The sequence below is a fragment of the Simochromis diagramma genome, unplaced genomic scaffold, assembly GCF_900408965.1.
Source record: "Simochromis diagramma unplaced genomic scaffold, fSimDia1.1 OVJJ01000816.1, whole genome shotgun sequence".
Taxonomy (NCBI): domain Eukaryota; kingdom Metazoa; phylum Chordata; class Actinopteri; order Cichliformes; family Cichlidae; genus Simochromis; species Simochromis diagramma.
Genome location: NW_024386908.1, coordinates 9,183,227 through 9,208,151, shown reverse-complemented (window position 1 = coordinate 9,208,151; position 24,925 = coordinate 9,183,227). Strand labels below are relative to the sequence as shown.

Sequence of the window (24,925 nt, the reverse complement as noted above, 5' to 3'; positions counted from 1 at the left end):
CGATGATGTGGGATATGCGCTGTATGTGATGGAGGACTGAGTTTTGCCTTCTAGTTCTTTGCCAACTGAGATCAAACATAACATGAGTATGTGCCCGCTGATGTGCTGACATAAGTTTTCCTCAGATATGATCCAGGATGGGCCAGCAACCGTGAAAATGCTGTTCAGTGAAGCTGTGATACTTTTTAATCTTTCAATGACGGACAGAATTTTTAAAAACAGAAATAAATCCAACTCCTCAGGTTTACACAGAGTGTGATGCTTATGCATTTGCAAGGCGAATAATGAATATTTTAACATATTTGATATATTACTTTCAGTATTGGTAGTAGTCAGTACTGTGCCTTTAATACCTTTTGGGTTCTAGCTCACTGTATGAACGAGTGACCATAAAAGAAGAAATATTGGTGGCTGCCAGCACTAACCCCCAGCCCCCTACATTAACTTGTTCTCAAGTTATTGCATGCTCAAGATTTTCAGAAAGCTTTACCTCTGACCTTGAGGTCAAGGTCACTATGATTCAAATTCATCTGTTGCTCACACTTGCTGGTGATCAGTTAAACAACTCCATTTGATTAGCAGGCCTGGCTGCTACTTATCCTTTTAACACAGATGGAAGCAGTAAGGGTGTACTTAGCTTTTACCACACAGCTTCATACATACAGTTTTGTTAAATAAATAATGGAGCGGTATAATGTATCATGTTTTTTGTGCATCTAAGTCTGTATTGGAATAATTTTAAGATCTCACAATTCTTTATTGTGTTTTGACATTTAAAACATTTACTTTCTTTTTACCATGACTCTATACTATTCCCCAGCCAACTTACCTGTACTTGCATCTACCTGTTCGCTAGTGTGTCCACCTACTGAATTGAACTTGACTTGCATCAAAACAGAGCAGGAAGGATTTTTGCAGCAATGACCAGCTACAGCCAAATGACTGCTGTCCTCGCTTCAGAAATTTAGGAAATATTTAAGATAAAAAGTAGGTATTGATAACTCCCCTCTAAATGTTTCAGGTCTGAAGCATTCCAGATTATATGTTTATTCAGTCACACATTTTATATTTTGCTTTATAGTCACTAAACGCCACTTTATTTCCTGCTTTTTCATTTCCTATTGATATTCACACTGAGTGCCAGCGCACTACACTGTGCCACAACAAAACTGTTTCCCCTCTTGCTGAATAAAAGAAAAAAATCCTAGAGGAAACACTGTTCTGTCCATGTTGATTTGCTCCTATCAGAAGCAAGCACACCACTCTATCTCCCCGCAGAGGGCTCGAGCAGCCCTGCCTGGGAATGTATGTGCGCTTGTTTGCATTTTTGTTAGAATTGCTCCATCATTCCTCCGCTGGTTAATGTTCAGTGGAGCGAGACCAGAGCACAACACGGTGAAAATAGAGAAACAGAGATACAATGGGAAAACATTGACATGTGTGGCTTGGCTGTGTGTGCGTGTGTGTGTGTGTGTGTGTGTGTGTGTGTGTGTGTGTGTGTGTGTGTGTGTGTGTGTGTGTGTGTGTGTGTGAGAGAGAAAAAGAATAAATAACACTGAGGTGCGAATCTCATACAGCTATAAAAGCACTGCAACGGATATGTCAATTATTTCCAATGGCACCTGGAATCAATAACAATTCCTCTCAGTAAACTACACATGGTTTCATTACAGGGTCATTAAGTGCACTTAAACATGCCATTTAAAGCAAGTCATATGGGGTCATGCTTTCATGCGCCATTTGGTGCTGGGAAGTTATCACCATGTTTGCACCACTTTATTGCTGTGGAAAGAGATGTGTACTATATTTCAGGAGCTAAAGCTGATAAGCAAGGTGAGACTGAACTAGAGAAGAGAATTTACAGAAGCAAAACTTAAATCCAGGGGTAAAAGATTATAGAAAGAATGAACAGACACACTGGAAGTTTTCTTTTTTTAATCACCTTCCTGCTTTTTTTCTAATTATCTTCATATTGCAAATTTGGATTTCCTTTCACATTAACGGTGTCTGTTTCACTTGTATTTTACTGAAGTAAACTAATAAATTCAGCTGCACAGCGGTTAAGTGGTTAGCATCACTGTCCCATGGCTAATGCCGAAGAAGTTCTGTGTTGTCTTGGTGAACTCCTTCCACTGATTACATGTGGACGCTCTTCTTTTTAAACTTACTAGGCTATTCAGGGATTCAGATTTAGCCACTGATGTAAATGTAAGCACGAGCCTTTGTCTGTCTCTGGGTCACAGGGATAGGCCTAAGTCATTACGGTGAACCAAGCTAGATAAGATGCTCTAAAAATATAGGTGGAAGTATGGATAAATAATATAATTCTGATTGTTTCCACACACAAAAAAATCATTTTCATAAAATCCTTTTCTCACAGAAAAAAAACTTGGAATAATTAGTCCCCCTCATGCAATATCTTTAAACTTTCATAATATCTTTGTATCCTAATAGTAAATTAGCTACTCACGCTACAGGCTAGCTTGTGGTTCCTAAAGTTTCTAAAGCTGCGTGCCAGCTGATTGCTTGCGGACATTCCAGATTCCAGTTGCCTAGGTGACCCTCGAACGTTTTGTTTAGCATTATCGTTCTCATTTGTTGTCTCTTCAGTCGCTCGCCTGAAAGTTTTGCGCTAGTCCTGCCCACAATGCATCGCCAGCAGTCATTTTGCTCGTAGTCACCTGAAGTTGTGAAATATCATTCGCTTTCTGTGGTATTGGATCACCACATCACTACAAACCGCTTACAGTGTGTATGCAGCTTAAAGGTAAAATTGGAGGTCCCGCTCCTTGTCGCCTCACAACAGAAAGGACCCCAGACACTAGATGCTTTTTAAGATTAGACTTAACCTTCCTTTTTTCAAAGCTTACAGTTAGAGCCAGGTCCTGCGGTGGGACTTTCTGTGATACACTGAATACTTCTTCTCCTCTCACCTTTTTCACTCTCCAAGTGTTTTGTATACAACTGCTTCCCATAACTTCTTCTAACCATTTGACACTTCCTTTTAAAAGGGAGTTTTTCCTTCCTACTGTTGCCTGGTGCTTTCATTCTAATATTGTAGAGTCTTCACAATACAGTGCAAAGACAGTACAAAGACAGACAGTGTTGTGGTTTAGCACGATATCTACCTAAAGATAGATAAACAGATTAAAAAACACCAGGAAAAAAAAAGAAAACTTGAAAATCTTTTCTGGGACTTATGAGGCCACAATTCATCTGAAGCTGAAGAATTTCTAATGGAGACTGTAAGGGGATTATATTAAAATCATAATTTAAACTTGAAAATTAAAATATGTTTTTATATATATATAAATGTGCTGTTTGGTCAAAAAAACAAAAAATCCAATGAAAGTGAAAAAATACCTTTTGCTATTTCATTTTCACATACTTGTAAGTGATGTATTATAATATAACATGGAAGAGAAAAGCTTTTTAACACTTCATTTTCAAAGTATATATTGTGTATGTAATCTGGACAAAATTTACATTTATTACATTTTATTTTTAAAAACGCACACAGTGTCCTTTAAAAGAAATCAATGGAACTACAATGACTTTAAGTGATCAACCTAATCTGTGTTGATGAAATATTAAAATATTATTAAAAAGAAGAAAGCTTGTTTAGCTCTCTTACTTGGTGCCATAGCAATGTCACCATGACACCCAAACAGGATTAGCTGCTAACACCCACTCCCCTGCTGTTACCATAGTAGCACTGCAGAAACTGCGACCCACAAGCTATAAAAAGCCAAATTAAACTTCAAAAAGCAAAGAATCAAACAGAAAAAGAAAGCAATTAAAGGGGTAACAACTTATCTTTTGTGGGTATTTAACTTGTTTGATTTGACCGAAGCACATTTTAGCCGACAGGTCAAAAAGAGAAAGAGCAGGACATGAAAGATGGAGGGAAAAGCTGTGGAGGACTATTAAAATGGCTAATGGGGTTATTATGAGGATGAACCAGAACAAAATCCATTTTTCTCTTTCCTCCTTCACTGTTGAAACGTCAGAGGACCTGTCCTCACCTTGTCTCCTTTCAGCCTCTGCCCGTCTTCCTATCACCTCTCCTTTCTGACTGTGAAATTCAACCTTCACTTTTTTTTTCCAAACGTTGCGTTCTCGTTGTCATTGTTAGAGACGCAATGACCAACAATTATTAATACATATATTTTTAAATATGAATAATTTCTGGTTCTTTTTCAAATAGATTACGAGCACTGACAATTCTGGTAGAGTTAGTGATACGACCGCATAACCGCAGATCTATTTCATAAGTTATCAAAATTTGTTAGTGTAAGGCCATGAAGCAAAAGTAAGGCTTTACAAAAGAGCGTGGAAACACAACTTTTTTTGTTGTTTTTTGTTTTTTTAAAGAGAGAGTATAGTCTCTTTTCTGAAATTTCCACTGATATGGGCATTCACTTATAATCATGGCAGGAAAGGGAATGAAGGCTGAAGGTATAGCCAGCAGGTCTGAGAGTCAGCTGGAGTTAAAGAAGAGTGGAAATGTGACCAAAACACAGACAGACAAGCATGGACAGGTAAGAGTGTGAGAGAGTAAAAGAGACACTAGGTATAGATACAAGTTTGTGTGTAAAAAAACTGACTCTATGCAGCCCTGCCTTGATTCAGTAGCTCGTAGAACCACCTTTACCAACAGTAACTTGAACCAACGATTTTGATTATGGAGGAATATTGGCCCTCTCTTCTTAACAGTGTTGTTTTAGTCCACTGACCGCTCTCTTTACAGTTTGACTGGGTCTTTGCAGTACCACCACACTTTTTTTCAGTCATTTTGTTGCAAGTTTTCTGATATGTTTGGGATTATTTTCCTCTTATATGCTTTAGCTCTTGAACAGATTTGACTCTAGAATACGTTGGTATCAAGGGAATATCTTTGTTGCCTCAATGACTGCAAGGTAGCTAGGTTCCATTGCTGTAGGACAAACCTCATACATCACCCCTCCACCATTGTACTTGTCAGTTAGTGTGAGGTGTTTTGTGTTAATATGCTGCATTTGGTTTTCACTTTTCCACACAAGCCATACTTGTTTACCGTGATATCAACTTCAACATTTAGCATGCTAACAGACCTGCAGAGTCTGGCATGTAGCTCTAGGGGTTTTTTTGCAGTGTCTTTGAACATTGCAGTCTGACTTTGTGGTGAATTTGCTGGGACGTCCACTTCAGAGAAGATTGTGGCTTTGTGTTAACAGATACCTGAATGCTCCAGAGCAGCAAACTACCAAACTTGCCATTATAGACATGCACATAATTGCTGGTGATCAGTTAATGAAATACATTTGATTAGCAACACCTGGCTGCTACTTAACCTTTTAATTCTAATCAAAGCAGTAAGGGTGTACAGAGTCCTGTGAAAACTCTCCTTTTAAAATAATTGTACAACTATTTAGGCACAATTCCTTGTCCATCCCTGTCTCCAGAGCCCAAAAAGCAGTTTCTCCAACAATATACTTGTTTTACCGAACAATTTAAAAAGACATAACCCAGATGTAATTGGTTGCAATGATCTTAAGCAGAAACGCTTACATTTGTGGAACTAGGAACACTGATATTCATCTTTACCTTTAATTTACCCTAAAAGGTTAGTCAGATTTATTTTTTTTCTCTGATATCTAATCATTAAATCAGCTGCTTGCACTCTGTTATTTATGTGGCAAAAGTTACAAGGACTTTCTTCTGGACTTTTTCATTTCTTCAAACCTGAGACTTCAAATATATTTGCCTAACTATTTTTAGTTTTTCTCAGAATAAGGTATTTTGTCACCATAAGTAAGAAATTCAGTATAGGAAGCACATACAAAATCAAACAACGCAGCAGCAGCGTTGTATCCCATAAGAGTTCGATGACTCATACTATGATTTACTCATAAATGCGGCCTCTTTATCGTTTTTCTCAGACACCATAATGTTGCTACTATGATTCATATTTCATTCTTAAATTTAAAATGTATCAGGTCACTTTCATGAGTAATATAAATATAAATCATATAAATCTTTACAATATATAAACACAAACATTTAATCAAACTTGGGCTTTTTTTCATATGCGATGTGACAGACACTTCTCAAGAGTCCAGTGATGTGATCACTAAATGTGGAGAGATGGTGAAAAAAGTGAGATGAGTGAACCTGCAGGGCATCACAGCGGTTTAGGCAGAGCACTGAAGTTGCACACACCCTCAGCTGATCAGTATCAGCTGACTCAGTTTATATAATCTGACAAGCTTGCGCTCTCACTCTCCTCTGATCATTCATGCTGCTTTATGCTGATTTATTTTTTCCTGCACCCCAGCATCATCCTGTTCTACCTTCATACTAAACACAGTTTGTGATAGCATCTCATACCTTGTTAAAAATATATACTCCACCTCTCTGTGATATTGTATGAGTGTACAGACTGTGTTACAGTTACAAAGACAAATCCTGAATTACGGCTACATTTCGACAGGCCTATAGCAAACAGCGTGCCACATTTCTTTTCCTTTTTCCGCCTGAAACCAATCAAATTACAGAAAAGCATTTACAAATCAGGAGGTGAACAATATGCTGTGTTTTGAGGCATCTGTCTGAATTGTATGCATTTCTCAGATCAAAGAGAAAACAAAGCACACACAGTCCACCTACACTTTTCCTTTCAGCTCAGCGGGGAGCGCAGTAGATGTTGCTTGTGGCCCTTTTCAGACATGGCCATAATTAACCACATGAAAGAGACACGTAGACAGAGACAAACACATCTCACACATAACTCACTGTCTCAGGATAGTTGCAGGGTCCAAAAACCCTTAGACACCAGAAAGCTTAGCATTTGAATGAGAAGCAAGATTTTGATGTGTGGTTAGGATGTCTATGCTGGGATTTTCCCACACAGAACCATGTCTGGGGTTTACAGAGAATGGTCCAGAGAAGAGGGTGTTGCAATTCTTTGGGTGAAAGTACCGTATGCGAGGGTCATAGGAGAACGGTCAGACTGATTAAAGCTCATATGAAGGCAGTAGTCACTTAAATAGCAGCTGGAAGGTGTTGTGGTAAGACTACACACCTTTGAAGTGGGAGTCGCAAGTTTGATTCCTACCCGGTATCCAGTAAGAGGCCTGGCTAGACCCCCCCCATGCTAAAACCAAGCCCTGGAATGGCGCGGCTACATCGGACACAAGCATTTCACTACATGTTATATGATTGTGTATGTGACAAATAAAGGTTGCTTTGCTTTATAAATTGCTACAGTGCTACTGCTGCCACACCAGGTGCTACTCCTGTGAGCTAAAAACAGGAAACAGGCTGACCAAAACTGGACAAAAGAACACATGTGATATCTGGATGGTAGGGTTGGAATTTGCCATGAACAACATGAAAATCCATTCTACCTTGTATCAACAGTTCATCCTTCTGCTGGTGGTGTAATGGTATGGACTTAGTACCAACTGAGCATCAATTAATTGCCTCAGCCTACCTGAAAACAGTTAAACTGGCTTTGGTTAGTTCAGAGTCTTATGGGAGACAGTGAAAACAAGAAAGATTGTGGAAAGCTGATAGATGTAAAATGGAATAACAAAAACTAGAGCGAGGTAAAGTGTCAAAATCATACAGGATAAACATATGGCAATATAACAGGAAAGTAAAAAGAAGGCTGGACTGTGACTTTTGGTTATTTTGTGTACCCACAGCCCTCATATTTACCTCCATATAAAAATTTGTTGAAACAACAAACAAATCAGCACACTGTCTTCCTGAAGTGATCAGTTTGATGCAGCAAAGACATGATTTTTTTTGACTGTGTAGTGGTCAAGTGCAGAGTTTGGTGCTGACTAGGGTGTTTTTGATAAAACATTCATCCTTTCTGTGCTTTTACTGATTCAGCTAGGGCAAGAAAGAAAGAGAGTGAGTGCATGTGAGCTTGTATGTGTTCATATCTACGGTCCTGTGCAGTTATTTTGTAATATATGTGCATGTCAATAGATGTTTGGAAGAAGTCCAACCTTTCTGTATGCATGTGTTTGCACATCAAGGCATAATACTGCAGCACTAATGCTGATATTGCATGCCTGTGTATACATGTGTGTCTGTGCTTTCACTTTCTTTTACCATATTCATCACTTTGCCCTCACTTCAAAGTACTTAGGAAGGTAACTCAGAAGTAACACTCTTCTTAAAATGCGCTTGGACTGCTACTTTTTGCATAATCTGTCCTTCACTCTCGGGTTTCTCACTGGGGGTAAGAAAAATGACGTTTCTGTTATAACCAGTGTGGACTGTGCAGACTCACTCAAAATCAAACACATCATCAAAGCTGCGAGTGTGAAAACAGACAGAAACATTGTGATTAATGATGGGATAATTAAAGGCACAGCTCATCCCAAAAATTAACTTTGTCTTGTGGCATGAGCTATTTTTCTAACTAGATGATTTTTTCCAGTGTTTTAAAGATATCAGCTTCAGGGACGTCAGCTTTTTCTTAAATATGATGGAAACACACGCCAAAAGAAAAAGACATTTGAAAAACTCAGCAACAGTATCGCTTTTTTTCTCCCATAAATCATAACCTGGTTGCTTTAGAAACAAACAATCCATAAATCTTGTACTGACTACTTTCATAATACCAAACTACACTTGCTAACCTCTCTCATAGAAGAAAAAAGCAGGAATGACAGTGACAAGATACAAACATTACTGCACTTAATTCTCAGAGTGTTTGAGCAGATATGTAGCATTATGTATCTTTTGCAGGGCTACAACTGCAATCACATGAAAAAATAAGACTTTATTTAATATTGTGCTGATTTTCTTCAGTTTTCAGACCCAGCACAGTGCAGCTTTCTCAACCTTGGAAAATAAGACTTCTACACACTACAGTAGGTAAAAGTTACTAAGCAACCACCAGCTGGTACGAGCAAAATAAATGCCGATGCTGGAGTAAATCTTTGTATATTGGGTTATGTAACTTTAATGTTAGCTAGCTGCGTGTGTCATAAAGTGCAAGAAGAGGGACCCAAATGCAGGCTATGGAGGCAGACTGATTCAGCAAAAGTCAAGCTGTTTATTATGCTTGAAGAAAAGTCCAATTGGTAACAAAATCTCAAAGCCCTGTGTGCTAGGTAACACTCTCTGGTAGAAATGTGAGGGGAACTACTCAGGGAAGAATAAAAGCCACAACAAGGAGTGAAGGAAAAGACTGGGATAGATGCTCATAAGGGTTATCAGTGGAAAAGAGGTGGGTAATGAGCCACATGTGTAGATAATCAAGACAAAGAAGACAAATGACTACCAAAATAAAACAGGAAGTGAGAAACAACTATTAATCAGAAAAACACAGGCACAAGAATGAACTTGTATTTAACAAAGGGGAAAGTCAAAGGAGGATTAGAAAGAGGAAACCCTTAAGAGACCAATAAACTCTAAAACAAATTGGACACAGAGCTAAAAAGCAACGGCTCGAAACACTAAGGAAATGTAACATGCAATTTTCAAACATGGATAGTAACCTAACAAAGATCTATTATTTATATTCTCATAATAAATAATAATATACTGACAATTTATTAAAGAGTTTGACAGCATGGTCTTTTTTTGCTGGGCCGATGTAGAGAGTAGAAAAAGCGAAGTTAGGCTCCAGTGTATTCAAGATAAGGCAGACTCAAACCAAAACAAATGATGGATAAACAACATTGCAGACCAGAGGGGGAAAATAGCATTAACTGGATTTTGGGGTGGCATAGTTTACAAAACAGGGGAAAGACAGGTTTAAGGAGCAAAAGCACTAAAAAGAGGTGACGTGAAAATGAAAGGAACAACAACTGTAATAATAATCACAGATAATTACAGTCGCTCTTTCTTTCTTTTTTTAACCCCATTACTCTTTCTGGAATTTAAACTGATGCAATAGTATTTTAGTGATCACTTTAGTGATCTGGTATTGCTTATTTTATCCCCAGTGTTCCTAATTTGATTACATATGCGCAGGGTAATGAAACTGTACCCTATCAGATACCAAAGCAATTTGCCTAACATATAATATATGTTGCACAATCTTGGAGAATAGTTTGTAAATTAACATAACCATAACAAACTGCATAGTACATTTCTCCCATTTACAGATGCACTGCTTAGGGGTGAAGAGGTACAGAGAAACGTAAAGAGGGATGAGGCAGAGAAAAAAGAGAGATGGAGGGAAAATGGGGTTATAAAATGAATCTAGTATCTTGTGTTCTTACAGTCTGCATGCTGTCATTTTACCCTTGCTGTCACTAGCAACACATTGTCTCCCTGCTGTATGTATGTGTGTGTATGCATGAGCGCATGAGTCACAGGGTGTGTGTGATGAGCCATGAATGATGCTGGATATCAGCCTGTCAGACGTGTACAACCACACAGGTACAGAGGCACACACAAACGCACGCACACACACACTAACACAGAGTTCTGCCCCACAGCAGTATATCACACTGATAGGATAGATACAAGGACATGCTCCCTCTCTTTATTCAGTATGTGTTTCTCTATTATCCATATCGCTTCACCGCCATGCAACTTCTGCCTCTTGAATTCACAAACCTTATTTAATCTTTCTTTAGTATAGCAGTCTTCATTATAACTTCTGTTGCAACTTTTTGCAATGCATTCAGACCCGCCTTTTACTGTGTATGTGTGTTTCACTGTTAAAAGCTGTTTGCACACCAACATTAGTTTTTGATTGAATCATTTATATTGGCTCAGTTTTGGACCCCATGTGTGCGGGTGTCTATCACTGAATGTGAGAGAAAGCTGGCCTCTCATTAACCATCCACCCCAGCGTTGTGATGTAAACTCCCGCTGAGTCTGGCATGTTGACCAGCTCTAGGAAACCGTCCCTGTATCATTAAGAGGCTTTTGTTTCTGATGCTCGACTTTTCTCTGCCATTCCTCTGCTGCCTATGAATCATGAATGCTAATGATTTAATGATAAAAACTGAGAATGGATCAGCTCCTTTTCCCAAAATAAACAATTCTCATATTCATGCAATTTGCTGAGCTATTCAATGCTTATCTTCACAAACTGTGAGTGGCCCAAAGAGCAACTTTTAAGCTTGTTGTAGATTGTACTAAATAACATGGTGGGAAAAATATTGCTCCTTTGCTGTATATATTGTATGGCTAGACCATTATATTATACTGAATGTGTGAACATGCCAGCACTTATGTTTTGACAAGTTTTGAGAAGGTTTCGTGTTGTTGGCATTCGCATAGCCACTGATCCTGACTTTGTCAAAGAGATGATGAGTCATTGTTCTGGACTTCTAGCATAAGCCTCTCATCAACCGACTCTTGAATGCTGCTCGGTCTTTATTCCAGCGTCTGTTGCCATTGTTAAAATTCCCATTTCCATGGGCAAAAACAAAAACTTGGCTTGGGGATAAAGCAGGTCGTGTACAAAATGTTAGTGTTTTTCGGCCAGCATTATATTTAGCAAGAGCATCAATGACAGCACTATAGTTTAGATCGGCCATAGACAAGTCAGATCGGGATTCTGGTTTGGAATCAAATGAACAATTCTTTGTCTTTGCAAAGAATTCTTAAAGACTGCTGCCGGATTTTTCTCTTGCACTGACAAGTACAGTGTGTAATGGGGGTAGGCGGGGCAACGTGATTGTACGTGATCTCAATTTAAAGTTTTCAGGGTTCGCTGTACGGCAGGCAGAGTAGGACTCAAATGGAGGACTCGAAATCAGGGATGAATACTACCAATATCTTGACGCATGCTCAATCATCCAGGTAAGTAAATCCCCAAAAGTTGATTCTGTTCATCTGGACGTTTCGTTAATCATCCAGGTGACTTCTTCAGTCTCAGCTGACTGCAGGGTTCTCCAATCTTATAAACAGTACATTTGCATAATGACTGAGACTAGCACCACTGAAGGAACAATGGGTTGGGAGGTCAGTTCCTTGATCATTAATGTGCAAATTCTCATGACCATTGATCAACAACCACTGATCAAAGCTAATTAATCAAAGACCTCTGATCAATGGCCATGAGTACCACAGAGAGTTGGGGAATGGCTGCAATCACAGCATTGTAAGATTGGGGAAACCTGCAGGACGCTGAGACTGAAGAAGTCACCTGGATGAGCGACTGTAAACGCTACGTCTAGATGAACAGAATCAACTTTTGGGGAACACTTCCAATAGTTTTATTGTTTAAACTAAAATAACAAAATAACAAAAATAACTCAGGCAGAAACCAGGAATTCACTAACTAAGCTTTATGGCCTAAACACTGAACACATGGGGCACACAAGACTAAATGGAGACACAACTCCAATGACTACAAACAGCATGGACTAATATATAAAATGGTGTCTATTTGAAAGGTTTTTTTTAAGTCTGTACGCAAATGAGCCAAATGTCTAATATTGTCCTGATGATCGCCTCCTTTTAAAATTCTGGTCATATTAAAAATAAGTAAAGGCTTCAAAACATCTATGCTGGACATAATCACATGATCATAATCAGACTTTAGAAGTACTCAAGTTCTAGCTTACCTGAATGACTTCTTTAATCACATTATCATTATGCTGTTGTGTACCAGTAGACCTAGCTAATAATCAAGTTAACCTACTTCCCAACTAATTCCATGTTTTATCTTGGATCCTTCCATAACTAAGCTTCCGTGTTGTACACGGTACACACCATGTACCCATTGCGGAGTGTAACAGCTTTCCAATAAACCACAACTACATGCCACCTTATGTAAGCAGTTCAAACATCGTTGTTGCTGCATCTTTTATTATTATTTAAACAGACACAAGTTAGTTCTTCCAGTTCAACATTTATAATGCAGTCTAACTTAACACTACCAGTGCTGACATACCTGCTCAGAGAACACAGTTAAAAACTGCTGTGCTCCCCCAGTGGTGCACCTGAATGAATGAACCGTTTCCTGTATAAATGCAGTAACTTAAGAGGTAACCGCAAATAGTGTCCAAGCGTCCAAGGAGTAAATGTCTCTTAAAGCATGTGAAATCTAAATTTTCTTAAATGGAACACAGTAGAGGGGCATCTGAGCATGAAGCGATTTGCTCGTGGCGCACCGCTTTGTCACTAGAGGACATTACAAGCTCAGGTTGCCTTGGTAACCCTCTAATGTATCTACCATTGTGTCATCTTTGAATCATTTTTATCTTCTTGTCTTATATGTAGTCGCTTCCGTTGCTTATCTTGAAGTTGAGATGAGTTTATCTAGGCACCATCCACCAATCACTTCACGTCGCCTGCAGTTACACTTACTACTGGTGGACCTTGCTGACAATCATTGATTTTCTATGGTCGCCTCATTACTGCAAATCATTCCTGTGTTGATGCCTCTTAAGTGTGTTCAGTTACTGGATATAGCAAACATAGTATTTGACCATGACTGTCTTGCTAGCTTTCACATTTTGAAAATATTCAAAATGACTACACGTAATTACTTTTTCTAAAGACGACAATTTAAAAGCATGCATCACAACGCATGCAATGTGAATGACACGGCAAACACAGAGAGATGAATAAAGTGTTCCACACAACTATTACACTTACGAGAGCATCCTTCAGGTAACCTCAGTGCACCCCAACTAGCCATACCTGTCATTGTGAATGAATAATGCACTCAAAATAGCAAGTGGAAGAGCAGATGTGATTTGAGGGACAGCATTAACACTGTGGCGTCACCATTAAACCTGAGCCTCTTCATCTCCATTGGAAGCACATCTGTAGGACAAAGTGTCCTAATGGTCTGCTAGAGGGTGATGTCATAAGGTTGACCAGACACAGAGGAACGCCTCCCCAGAGAGGACGCACTGTACCGATCTGGACACAATGACATACAGATATACAGAGCAGCCCAGCTGCTGTGTATTAGTGTGCCACAGACACATGCAGACACTCCCCAGCGTGTAAACTTGTGGCCGGATCATAAAGATTCACGAAGAGATTCGTCCTTCAGACTTTGTCATTGTATGAGGACGAGCGAATGACAGTATGGGAAGAGAAAAAGGAATAAAAATAAATGGGATGCTCTTACAGAACCCAGTATGCATGTTTGAAGACAAAAGAGCAGAGGAAGCAACATGATAGCCCAGATGGATGGGATGATATACGACTACTTCTTTTAAAAACATTTGAATGCAAGTTTAAATGTTTGCATATGAATTTAGCATTAGTATGAAAAAATCCTGCTTAGTAATCTCTGAGCTATTAGCATTCAAAGTAGGGAATTTAATAATGAATTCTTCTTCCTCTTTAAGTGCTCCTTTAACTGTCCTTTAATCAAACAACCTCCTCATAAATCTTTTTTTCATCCTTCCTCCCTGTAGTATTTTTTCCATCCATCTGTCGTTCTGTTACCTGTCCTTGTACTTTATCCCATGCTACAGCTTTGTACTCAGCACACTGACAACCTTGCCACATTTCCTGTCTTTGGAGTTCATTCGTTAATCTATACTTAAATAGGATGCCTCTCAAAATCAAACCATTTCTGATATCTGTGTGTCTGTCAGCTTTGTTCACCTAAATATGAGCACACCTCTCCCTCCTTTCTTCCCTCTTTTTCCTCAAGAGCATGCCCATTAGTTCTGCTTGCTTGGTGTTCGATGGAGCCTGTCCGCCATGCCGGCCCCCTCAGAGACCCCGCTGGAGCCGCCATGGAACCTCTGATTCATCAATCTCCCTGCAGCTGGCAGGAAACTCAAGGGGCACAGTCCCTGCTGGCCACCTGGAGCCAAGATGGCTGACAAGACGTGAGGGTAAAGGAGAGGACAGAGGCAGGGGACACACAGATTTAAAACAAAAAAAGGGAAAAAAACCAAAGTGTTATGCAGAGAGATGGAGAATGGAGAGTAGGTACTTGGTAAATTGCAGGAATGGCGATTGTTGTGGGTGTGGTGCTAAACCTCTGATGCAATAACGGAGAGCAACTGTTTTGTCCCTGCCTCGTTCCAAACACAAGCCCTTCAGCAGTGCTCTGTTGTATATCATGTGGCCATCTCTCTATCATGTCTGTGTGTGTGTGTGTGTGTGTGTCAGCATGAGCAACAAGATTTCACGGTCTAAGCTGATACACTAAAAGCACAGTAGAGGGCAAGAAGGTTAATAAGCATTCAATAAATGGATTTTACAGGGCCTTGTGTAATCCCCCTACATACCTACAAGCACCCAACATAATGCGCACTTGCACACACCCGACTCAAATGTGCAAGACTCATTTGGAATAAGTTACCAATCAAATGCACACAGTTTAAACATCACTCATAGTATAAAACAAGTGAGAAAACAGAAGAGGGCTAAGAATGAATATCTATGAATACGGGCTTAAGAATATGAGTAAAATAAATAATGAAGAGGCTATTAAAGGGTATTAGTGACAAGACATGCGCAATAAAATGAACTTATCTGTGCAAACTACCTTTACAGATTCCCTCGCCTGAAGCTAACTCACTGCACGCAGATTTGCTTAAAACCAAAAACAGTGACTCTGACATTAAATCCAAAAAGATCAGGCTGTTAGCACCAGGAAATCCCCTCTACAGCAATCTCTTTGCCTCAGTCATGATGTGACAAAACACAGTCACCCTAGGGCGGATGCTCGCTTTAACCACCAGTCTGACTGGCCTCAAAGCAGCTTCATTGAAGCAGCAGAGGTTAAGTGTCTTGCTCAAGGGCCACTCGACCACATTTATAGATCCAGCAGGAAGTGTGGTTCATTCGTTGCCCAGCCTGGGTTTCCCCCTGTTTGTCTGGGCACTCAATCTAGTTGGCTTCTTAAAAGATCTGGCAGCCACCCTTTTGGCTTACTTCCATAAAACAGAAAACCCTTGTGTTTCCTGAGGAAATCTGACTTAATTGTACGAATGTACAAAAGAAATAAAAAATGCCAATCACAGTTTCTGAAAGCCTAAGGAAACATCAATATTTTCAGTTGAAAAACCCCAAATGTTTTGGTTTATGAGGATTAACAGAGAAAGCATTTCTTCACCAGATACATTCCATATTACTTCCATATCACTTATAATGTACATAGAAACAAATGAGCAACATACTATACTCCCCTCACTGTTCATATAATTACTACACTACACACAATCCTTCCCTCTTTGTCTTACTATTTTATAAGACAGAGCTTTGTGCCACTGCATTGATGAGTCATTGATGACACACACACACACACACACACACACACACACACGCTAAAGATTATTAAGTCTTCTGTTGCTCATGTAAATGTGTGAGTGACTTGGGATTAGTGTAACTGAAGACTCCTCTGTCAAAAAAGGCACACAATAAGCTGTGTACACAGACCCTTAGGTGCAGTACCTGCCTACACACATGGATTCACACAATTGCAAACATACAAGTGAGCAGAGGTCCCGAGGTCTGTTTCAGGCAAGCGGCCTGGGCTAACAATGGATAGCGAAGCCTTGCGGGACACCCAGTGGCACACACGCACACAAATGCGCTCCCTCTCTCAATTTCTCTTTCCCCCTGTGGGTAGAGACACAAAGTAGATTCTGGGCTGTTGTTCAAAGCTTAGCAGGATTAGCTGCATGATCTCGCCACTTTTTTTGAAAAATATATTTTCATATTTCTAGCAGGTTTTGGAGATCAGCTTTAGAGAGAAGTACTTGAGAATAAACTGTCAGATTTCATCTCTGTTTAGCAAACACGTTACATCCTGGGGAGCGGTGAAGGTGTCAGTAACACAGGCAGAAAGTAAATAGACAAGACTCTACATACTTGGTCTATGGCTGTGTTTCCTGATATGGTCAGTAACTTACTTCCACTTAGGACAGATCCATAAAAATGTGATTGGACTGCACATAGCAATCCAACATCTTTCAGCTGAACTGGATGCCTGACAACACAGCAGCCCATGCCAACCACCATCATAGCCTGACCTCACCAAAGCCTGAGTAAAAGCTACTTCCAGCAGGTCCAGGTTGCAAAACTTTGTAGACATCAATGTGTGAAAGCTGTAGGTTAAAGAAGAACATCAAACCAAATAATTCTGGAATGTGACATTTGATGTGAGTGTCCCAATCATGCAGTCCTAGAGACCAGTCAGGGACCATGTAGCAACCACCTGTCATGAGGGAAACGCAAAGAGGCATAAAATGCTGCACTGAAAACCTCCTCATGATTGTTTTGATTGCTATCAGGTTGTCACGGTTGCCAGTAGTTTGCATGGAATTTGTCAGCAAACACTTACAAGCATTAATGAAACCGTGTGACGCAGACCAGAATCTGAGACAATAAGTATTCAAATTAAAATCTGTGCCTTTTGACATATACGGTATGCTCTTTGCAACGCTAAAGCACTTTTTCAGGTTTAACTGCAGCTCAGAGAGTAAATGGTGTTTATAGAGAAGCTGCCATCTTCCATGCAGACTATGGGCAAGCGTGACAATTTTCTACCGACCAAAACAATCACAATGAGGTTCTTGGTGCAACACTCTCTGCAGCTGATTTCGCTCAGCTATTGCTAACAACTTCCAGCAGCTGCTCGCAAACTGATCATGCAGTACACAGTTGTCCATAGCAACAGGAGGTTACCAGGAGGTCGTAGGCCTATGTGACTGAGTGAACCTAACCTAAAATTATGTCATATAATATAGTTCTTCTGAGAACGATTCCAGTAACTTTTACTTCTGTTCAAACGATGTAATTTCCAAATCATCTAAAGCTGTATTTCCTAAACCACTCTCTTGCAGAGAGATACACACCACAAGAACATGTTGCTTGTGTAATAAAGTCATGTAATGGCACTGAGCTCATTCTGGCTCATTTTAAGAAGTCTCCTTGGAGAAGGTTGACTTTGCCTTTTAAAAACCAACGCTTGTGATTTGTGAGTCTCCCGTGAATTGTCAGGGCTTGGTTTCAGTGAGGCAAGCAGTAGCGAGACGTCTCTGCCTCGTTTTATATCGCATTTTGTCCACTTTGTGTAATTTTTTCCTCCCTTGCTGTACTCTCATTTTAGTCTCTCTCTCTCTCTATTACATCTTGAATCTATCAGTGTCTTGGAAGCGAGACAACAGAGAGGCAACACTGCACGTGGAGAGAACATACCCACAATTCCACTGCTGTGTCCAACAAACACACACATACACTGACGCGCACGCGTGTTGATAATTCCATTGTGTTAACTAGCTGGCAGAAAGCCTACCTCAGTGTTTCCAAGGCAACAAGTTTGTAATTTTTAGGGATGTTGTTGTACATAGCGTGTGTACATGCGTGTGAGCCGATATTTTCTGAAAACAATAATGAAAACATATGAAAATGCCAAATGTGATTTAGTTGTTCTCCTCCCTCTTTCTGGTCTGACATCTCCGGAGCTTTTCAAAGACAACTGTCATTTACACAGAGATGAACAGATTGGCACATGAATGATGATATAAAGTCGCAGTCTTCTACGCTGATATTTTTGCTTGCTGCATCTTTTGCAGATGACTTCAAACTCAATCTCTGCTCCTGAATGAATGCTTTGAGACTTTTGATTGATTGTCAGTAATGTTTACGCTGGAGGATAAGGTTGTTGGTTTTTCTGGATATTTATTGTTATTCAACCAATCCTGCGAAAAGATCAAAACTAGTGCGGCAGTCAACCACAATCCCAGTGATGCGGCTCTAGACGAATATTTGATGCTGCAGAGCTGTAACCTAAGATGGACTTATTATGATTTTTCTCCTCCAGTGAGAAAAATAAAGCAATGTCACCTGCTTAATTCTTTAAATATACAAACAGGAAGGGACTAGTGGCAATGTGGGGAGATTGCTGAAAGGCAGTGAATTTCTATCAATTGCAGCAATGACAGATGAACCAAGCACTAGAAATCCAAAGTGTACTGACTGAGTAGCACTACTTTCAAGGAAGCAAATTACTTTAGACTCTACAAATGGAAGCAAAAAAACAAAACACAAAACCAATCAAACAAACCCTTGACTGAAATGTGACAGTGTGGAATATAAAGTACGGGGTTACCTAACAACTAGACCTTAGCTTGGGTAAACACTACAAAGTGATGGGAGACAAGGAAGTTTAAGGTCTTTCAGTAACAGCAGCTATACTCAGACTTAGCCTTGTCTCTTTTTAAAGGAAAAAGAAGATATCACATATGGGAACTGTGAAATATAATCCTCACTATATGGGGTCAGTTAGTGTTATTCCTCTATATTTACTGTGTTGGGATTGCCAGGTCTTATATTTTTCAGAAATTAAAACTGTGAATGGGCTGTGGACTAATAATAATAAAAACTGGACAAATAATGCTTTTTTTCCCTCTATATTTATAATTTATTTAGGATAAAAAGGCTGCACTGTTTTTTACTTTATCTCTCCAGTCAATTGTGTGCTGAGATTGGACAAGATTTTTTTTTGACTGAAGAACTAAGAATTACAGTGAAATAAGGAAAAGTATAAGACATGAAGTACACAGTGCACATACATACTATATGCATTATACATACATTCTTTGCATCAGAAACAATGGCTGAAACCAAGCATACAGCATGGTCAGCCAAGATAGGGTGAGTCCAGACTGTAGCCCAACGTCAGTGTGTGTATTAAGTGTGTGAGAGTGGTTTACGCCTCGAGCTGTCTTCTTTTCTTCAAGAGGCAAGTAATGGAATTAAAGAGTCTCTACTGGCAATTTTTACACACATACTCAAATGAATCAGGTTCAAAACGAATTTTTAAACATCTTCCTCTCTCTCTCTCTCACACACACACACACACGGGAGGCCAGAATAAAACATGATTTATGGGGTCTATGAGAGGCTAAAGTGAGTAAAGATGCTGCTGGCTATTATTACTGAATACTGCAGATAAATAGCAAATGTTTACAATGTGCATACTGTATATACAACATGGATAGTACTATTCCACAAAAGACACACATTCACATGTGCAATTGTACAAAAAAATAAATACACAACACCAGAGATTCATGTGATATCAATCAATTGCATAGTACGTGTGCTGCAGAACATCTTCACCTGAAGAAACCTCAGTGCAGGAAGCTAGAGCCCCACCAGAAAGCCACAAAAAAATAAATAAATAAAAATAAAACTCAGTGTGTGCACACCTAGTCCTGCCACGCTGTCTACCTTCTGATTTAATTTGCATAAGCCTGCTACTAGAAAACCTTGGGTTTGTACGCTACAGAAAATCTATTAACAGTCTTCGACTAGATGAATTTATAATTTAGTTTTCATTTTTTTTCATCACACCGAATGGGAAAAGAAGACACTGACAAAAAATGATGGAAAAGGAAACGGAGAGAATGATGAAAGAAAGAGGAGAAAGCGTCACTAATGTTTCCTGCTAAAATATTCAGACTACTGCTGCATGATGCGTCACCGTGTCCCACACATACACGTACACTTACACACTCTCACATGTACACACGGAGCCGAGAGCCATTTCTAGCCCCTCTATCCAGAGTCCCCCACGGAGGAGCGTGCAAGAGCCGGCGGCCATATTTGACCATGCTAAACTTCCTGTTCACTCGCTCTACTGACTCATGATTGGTTAATTATTTAGGAACGGGAACAGGAAGGGAAATTCAGCGAGTAGAGCACAAAGATTACATGTCGCAGCTGCCTGTTTTGTAGAGAAAAAAATGCCAAAAAATTAAAAGTGAATCACCTCTTAACCAAACTTTTTTCATGCTAATTGGAGGACCAGGATTTACTTAGTTCCCGCATAGTTAACAGAGGCCCACGTAGAGTTAGATAAAAGTCACATTAAATAGAAAAAAAGGAGCAGACAAAATTCAGGTTACTGGAATGTGTGTAAGCTATGAAAAGATGTAACCAAATGGAGGGCTAAACAACAAAGAAACACAAGCTTGTGTGTGGGCAATCGTGGCTCAAGAGTCGGGAGTTCGCCTTGTAATCGGAAGGTTGCCGGTTCGAGCCCCGTCTTGGACAGTCTCGGTTGTTGTGTCCTTGGGCAAGACACTTCACCCGTTGCCTACTGGTGGTGGTCAAAGGGCCCGGTGGCGTCAGTGTCCGGCACCCTCGCCTCTGTCAGTGCTGTGGCTGTGGTTACAATGTAGCTTGCCATCACCAGTGGGTGGATGACTGGATGTGTAAAGCGCTTTGGGGTCCTTAGGGACTAGTAAAGCGCCATATAAATACAGGCCATTTGCCAAACACTGGGTATCTTTTGCTTTCCTTTCTTCCCTCCATCCTTCCCACCTAGGACACAGCATATTAAACATTAAAAACCCCTAGTCTGCTCAGGAATACAGTCCAGAAAGAACAACGGCAGGAAGTGGAAGGTAGAGGAGAACAGAATCAGTCAGATCCTATACACACACTCAGTGTGGTGTACGTGTGTACTCGTCAGAGGTCAGTCTGCTAATGTTAAATATGAATAAACATGTGGTTTAAAAAAAGGTCACACCATTGAAGCCCAAAGACAACTGAAAATAATCATTTTTGTACTAATTTGTCTCTGGAACACTTAAAGAGCTTTGACTGATACTATTTCAGTCAGGCAAAATATGTTGAGGTATTTTTGTTTATTCAAGGTCAGACTCTTTGACTCTAATACTTTCTGACAGTTGTCACTTGTTACACCTCAGTTCCACCAAGACACACTGTTACCTAACTGTGAGATTTTTTAGCTTGAAACAAGGCGAAACGTCAGCAAGCAGTGAACTGCAATTGCAATTTAAACAGCTTTTCTCCCCCAGATGCAGCATTTATCTTCAGCCATGACTGATATACTATGGCAATGTGATGCAATTCAAGACAGAGCTGCTAAAAACTCAGAGTGATAGGATTTATTAACTAGCTGAAACCCTGCCATCACTGCCCTTTCTTTTTCATTTTATACCATCCCACTTAATACAGCAACACATTTTTTAAGGTTCTGGTTAGACTTTATTCACCAATCAGATGATGTGTATAAATACTTGTGGCGTACCACTGTCTTTTAATGGGTAGGAAAAAAACTGCCATACTTATATGCACTCATATCCAAAAGACAAAGCGACAGTATGGTAGCTTTCACAAGTAGTAACACATACACATGCTGATACAGAAATCAAAAAATTAGCAAATTCAGCATATATAATAAGACCCCTCCACCTTTAATAATAACGTAAATGTTCATTCATCCTATTAAACTGATGAAAAGGCTTACTGGATTTCTGTCTCTCCACATGGGCTGTTTGGCTCATTGACTTCATCTTTCTGTCTTTCATTCCATCCTCCCATACACACTCTTGCACAGGTACTACTTTTGTTAGGTTTTAGGGACATTTTTAATACCATAAAAAGCCCAAAACGGCACATCACAGTTTGCTGTAAACATATATAAACATGCACACACGCACACACAGTCCTCTGCAGCTGAGACGGTTTTCCTCCAGAGACGTAGTGTGTCCAGTTCTCTTAGTTCTCTATCTAGGTCAGCTTCATAGAAAACCATGCATACCTCTCTCTTTCTCTTTTTCTCTTTCTTTATAGCTCCATCTCTTTCCTTTTCTTTTCTCGTTTCTGTCTCAACATCTGGCTTCATTCTTTCCTCTTCTAAGCTGCCCCACTCCAGCTTTATTTTAAGTTTTCCTCTCTGCGTGTGTGTGTGTGTGTGTGTGTGCCTGTGGGTGTGTGTCCATGTGCGTATGATCTCTGAGAAAGGATACCAACAGTTTGAACAGAGTTCCAGTTATCCTATTGCCAGGGGATAAGGTTGCATTTTAAGGGAAGGAAAAATAACTTCATGTAAAAATATGCCAGCAACATTTCCCGATATCCACATTCTGCGTAGCTGTAAATCACATTAACAGGATTTTCCTGAAGTCAACTGAGGGGCTTCATTTTGAAAGTATAAAGTCCTGTTGATCAAAGGATGAACTATGCAGTTCTGCACCAGAAGAAGTTTTATTCCAAAAGAGAATATTGAAAAGATCACACCTACACTTAAAACTAGTTGGCGTGAAAATGAACTTTCATTGTGGGTTTCTTGTTGACTCATGACTCATGTTTAATCCTTTGTTTACAAAGTTTCACTTAGAAAGTTGGGGCTTTGACATCATCACAAGAAGCTGCTTTTTCACTGATTTTCAACCCAGTCCTTGTATCTGACCATGTGATTTTTTTCCTCCTTTCTTTTAAACCACTTAACACTGACCTATGAATCATTCAAGCACAGAAAAGGCACCTAACTCAAGGGATGATCCAGTATTGTGTCTACACATAACAGACACAGCACAGAACCAGTTTTAAATGGTATGTTTAGGCACTTTGCTACTTGCAGGCTTTGGCAAAAGCAGACAATTTGTTACCATGTCTTTAGGTCTACCAAAGATATTAAAGATAATACAGTTTGATAGGCATAAAATTCTATTTTTGCACCACTAAGGTGATTCCCAAAATGTTATTAGCCAAAATCTTGGCATCTCAGCATGGTGTGCATTGTGTCTTTAAAAATTTCTAAGGAAACTGGAGAAATAGAAGTAGCACACTTAAAACGTACCTACAACAGGTGAACAGTATCTGAAATATCATGTCTTTAAGAAACAGCAAATCCAGCAAAGACCTCATTCAGACCTGAGAGGTGCATCTGACACTTCAGCCGAACCATCTACTGTTTTTTGACGCCTCATTAGAAATGGTCTAAATGAAAGGGTGACTGTCAAGAAGCCATTCTTAAGGAATAAAACAGGGAGAAAGGGGTGTGGTAGGCCAAGTAACAAAAGAACAAGACTGAAAATCAGTGGCAACACGGCTTATGAAGTGATAAATCCAAATTTGAAATGATAATTGATCAAAATCAAAATTTGTGGTTCAAATTCTCACCAAAATAGAAGAGCTCAGGGGAGGTATCAACTGCCATCTGTAATCAAGGTAGATGCGTTGTCATGGTTTGAGAAAAAAAACGATGCAGCCAAAGAAAAGCTTCAAAAAGTCTGGAGAGCCAATCCTAAAGACTGCTTAATGAAATGACAAGACAGCTTGCCTAGAAGACCGTGTTAACGATTAAAGGTGTTCATACCAAATAATTTCCCATAAAGAAATGAGGGGTGCCCCAAGTCGTATGCAAAGTAGTTTATGTCTTCAATTATTATATCTTTATAAATGGATATATAATGTGCACAAGCTTGTCTGACAGCAGATGTGTAAGGATGCATATATTAAATAACAAAACACAAAGTACAGTCTTGTCTGCTCTGCTGAAATGGTTTCCATGCCCTTTGGTGAAAAAAGAAGCCAAGGGGAGTGACAGCAAATAGAAGCTGATTGAACAATTGGTCACACAAGCTCACAATTCACACAGATCAGTGCATATTAAAAGGTAATGACACATGCAAAAGACACACCTACAAGAGCACAAGAGGGTTAAAGGTTTTCCTGGAAAATATGCCTTCAAAGAACATTTATCCAATCGCTGTGTCACTGTACGATAAATGTGCCCTGTGTGTGCTTTCCACATATTTGGAGCAGGTATTTATACAAGCTGAGTGAAGGCACAAATTTTTTGTGGTCTCTATACACCTCAATTAACTTTTGTAATAATATTTAATGGGATTTTGAGAGTCACTACACTGAAATTTGGATTCTTTGTTACACTCACTTTGTTTTTCATCTTTCCACTTCCTTTTCTTATCCATTCATTTACTGTACTTTAATCCTGTATGTACTTTATGTACTTTAATGTCTATTGTGCAGCTAAGGTGTTGCCACCACAGGTTACTTTGCTAAAAACAAAAGACAGTTGCCATAGTGTAACTGACTATAATACAAAGAAGTGCAGCTTGGAAAAAAAAGAAAAAGAAGAAGATGAGGCAGACTTAACTGACAAGTCTGCTCTTTTACTGGAAGCCGACACTCGTGATCCACTTGATGCGTGCGTTTGCTTGTGTACAGTAGGTTCTGATTATGTAAATGT

The 24,925-nt window shown here is 39.5% G+C and overlaps 1 protein-coding gene and 1 long non-coding RNA gene across 8 annotated transcripts in view; both read right to left on the bottom strand.

Moving 5' to 3' along the window:
* cacna1c (calcium channel, voltage-dependent, L type, alpha 1C subunit) overlaps nt 1-24,925 on the bottom strand; it is a 218,103-nt gene that overhangs the window by 93,981 nt on the left and 99,197 nt on the right. The window lies entirely within an intron of this gene.
* LOC120735721 overlaps nt 13,470-24,925 on the bottom strand; it is a 34,480-nt gene continuing 23,024 nt past the window's right edge. Inside the window, exon 3 of the long non-coding RNA XR_005696343.1 lies at nt 13,470-23,283. This is a non-coding gene — a long non-coding RNA (uncharacterized LOC120735721). The remainder of the gene's footprint in view (nt 23,284-24,925) is intronic.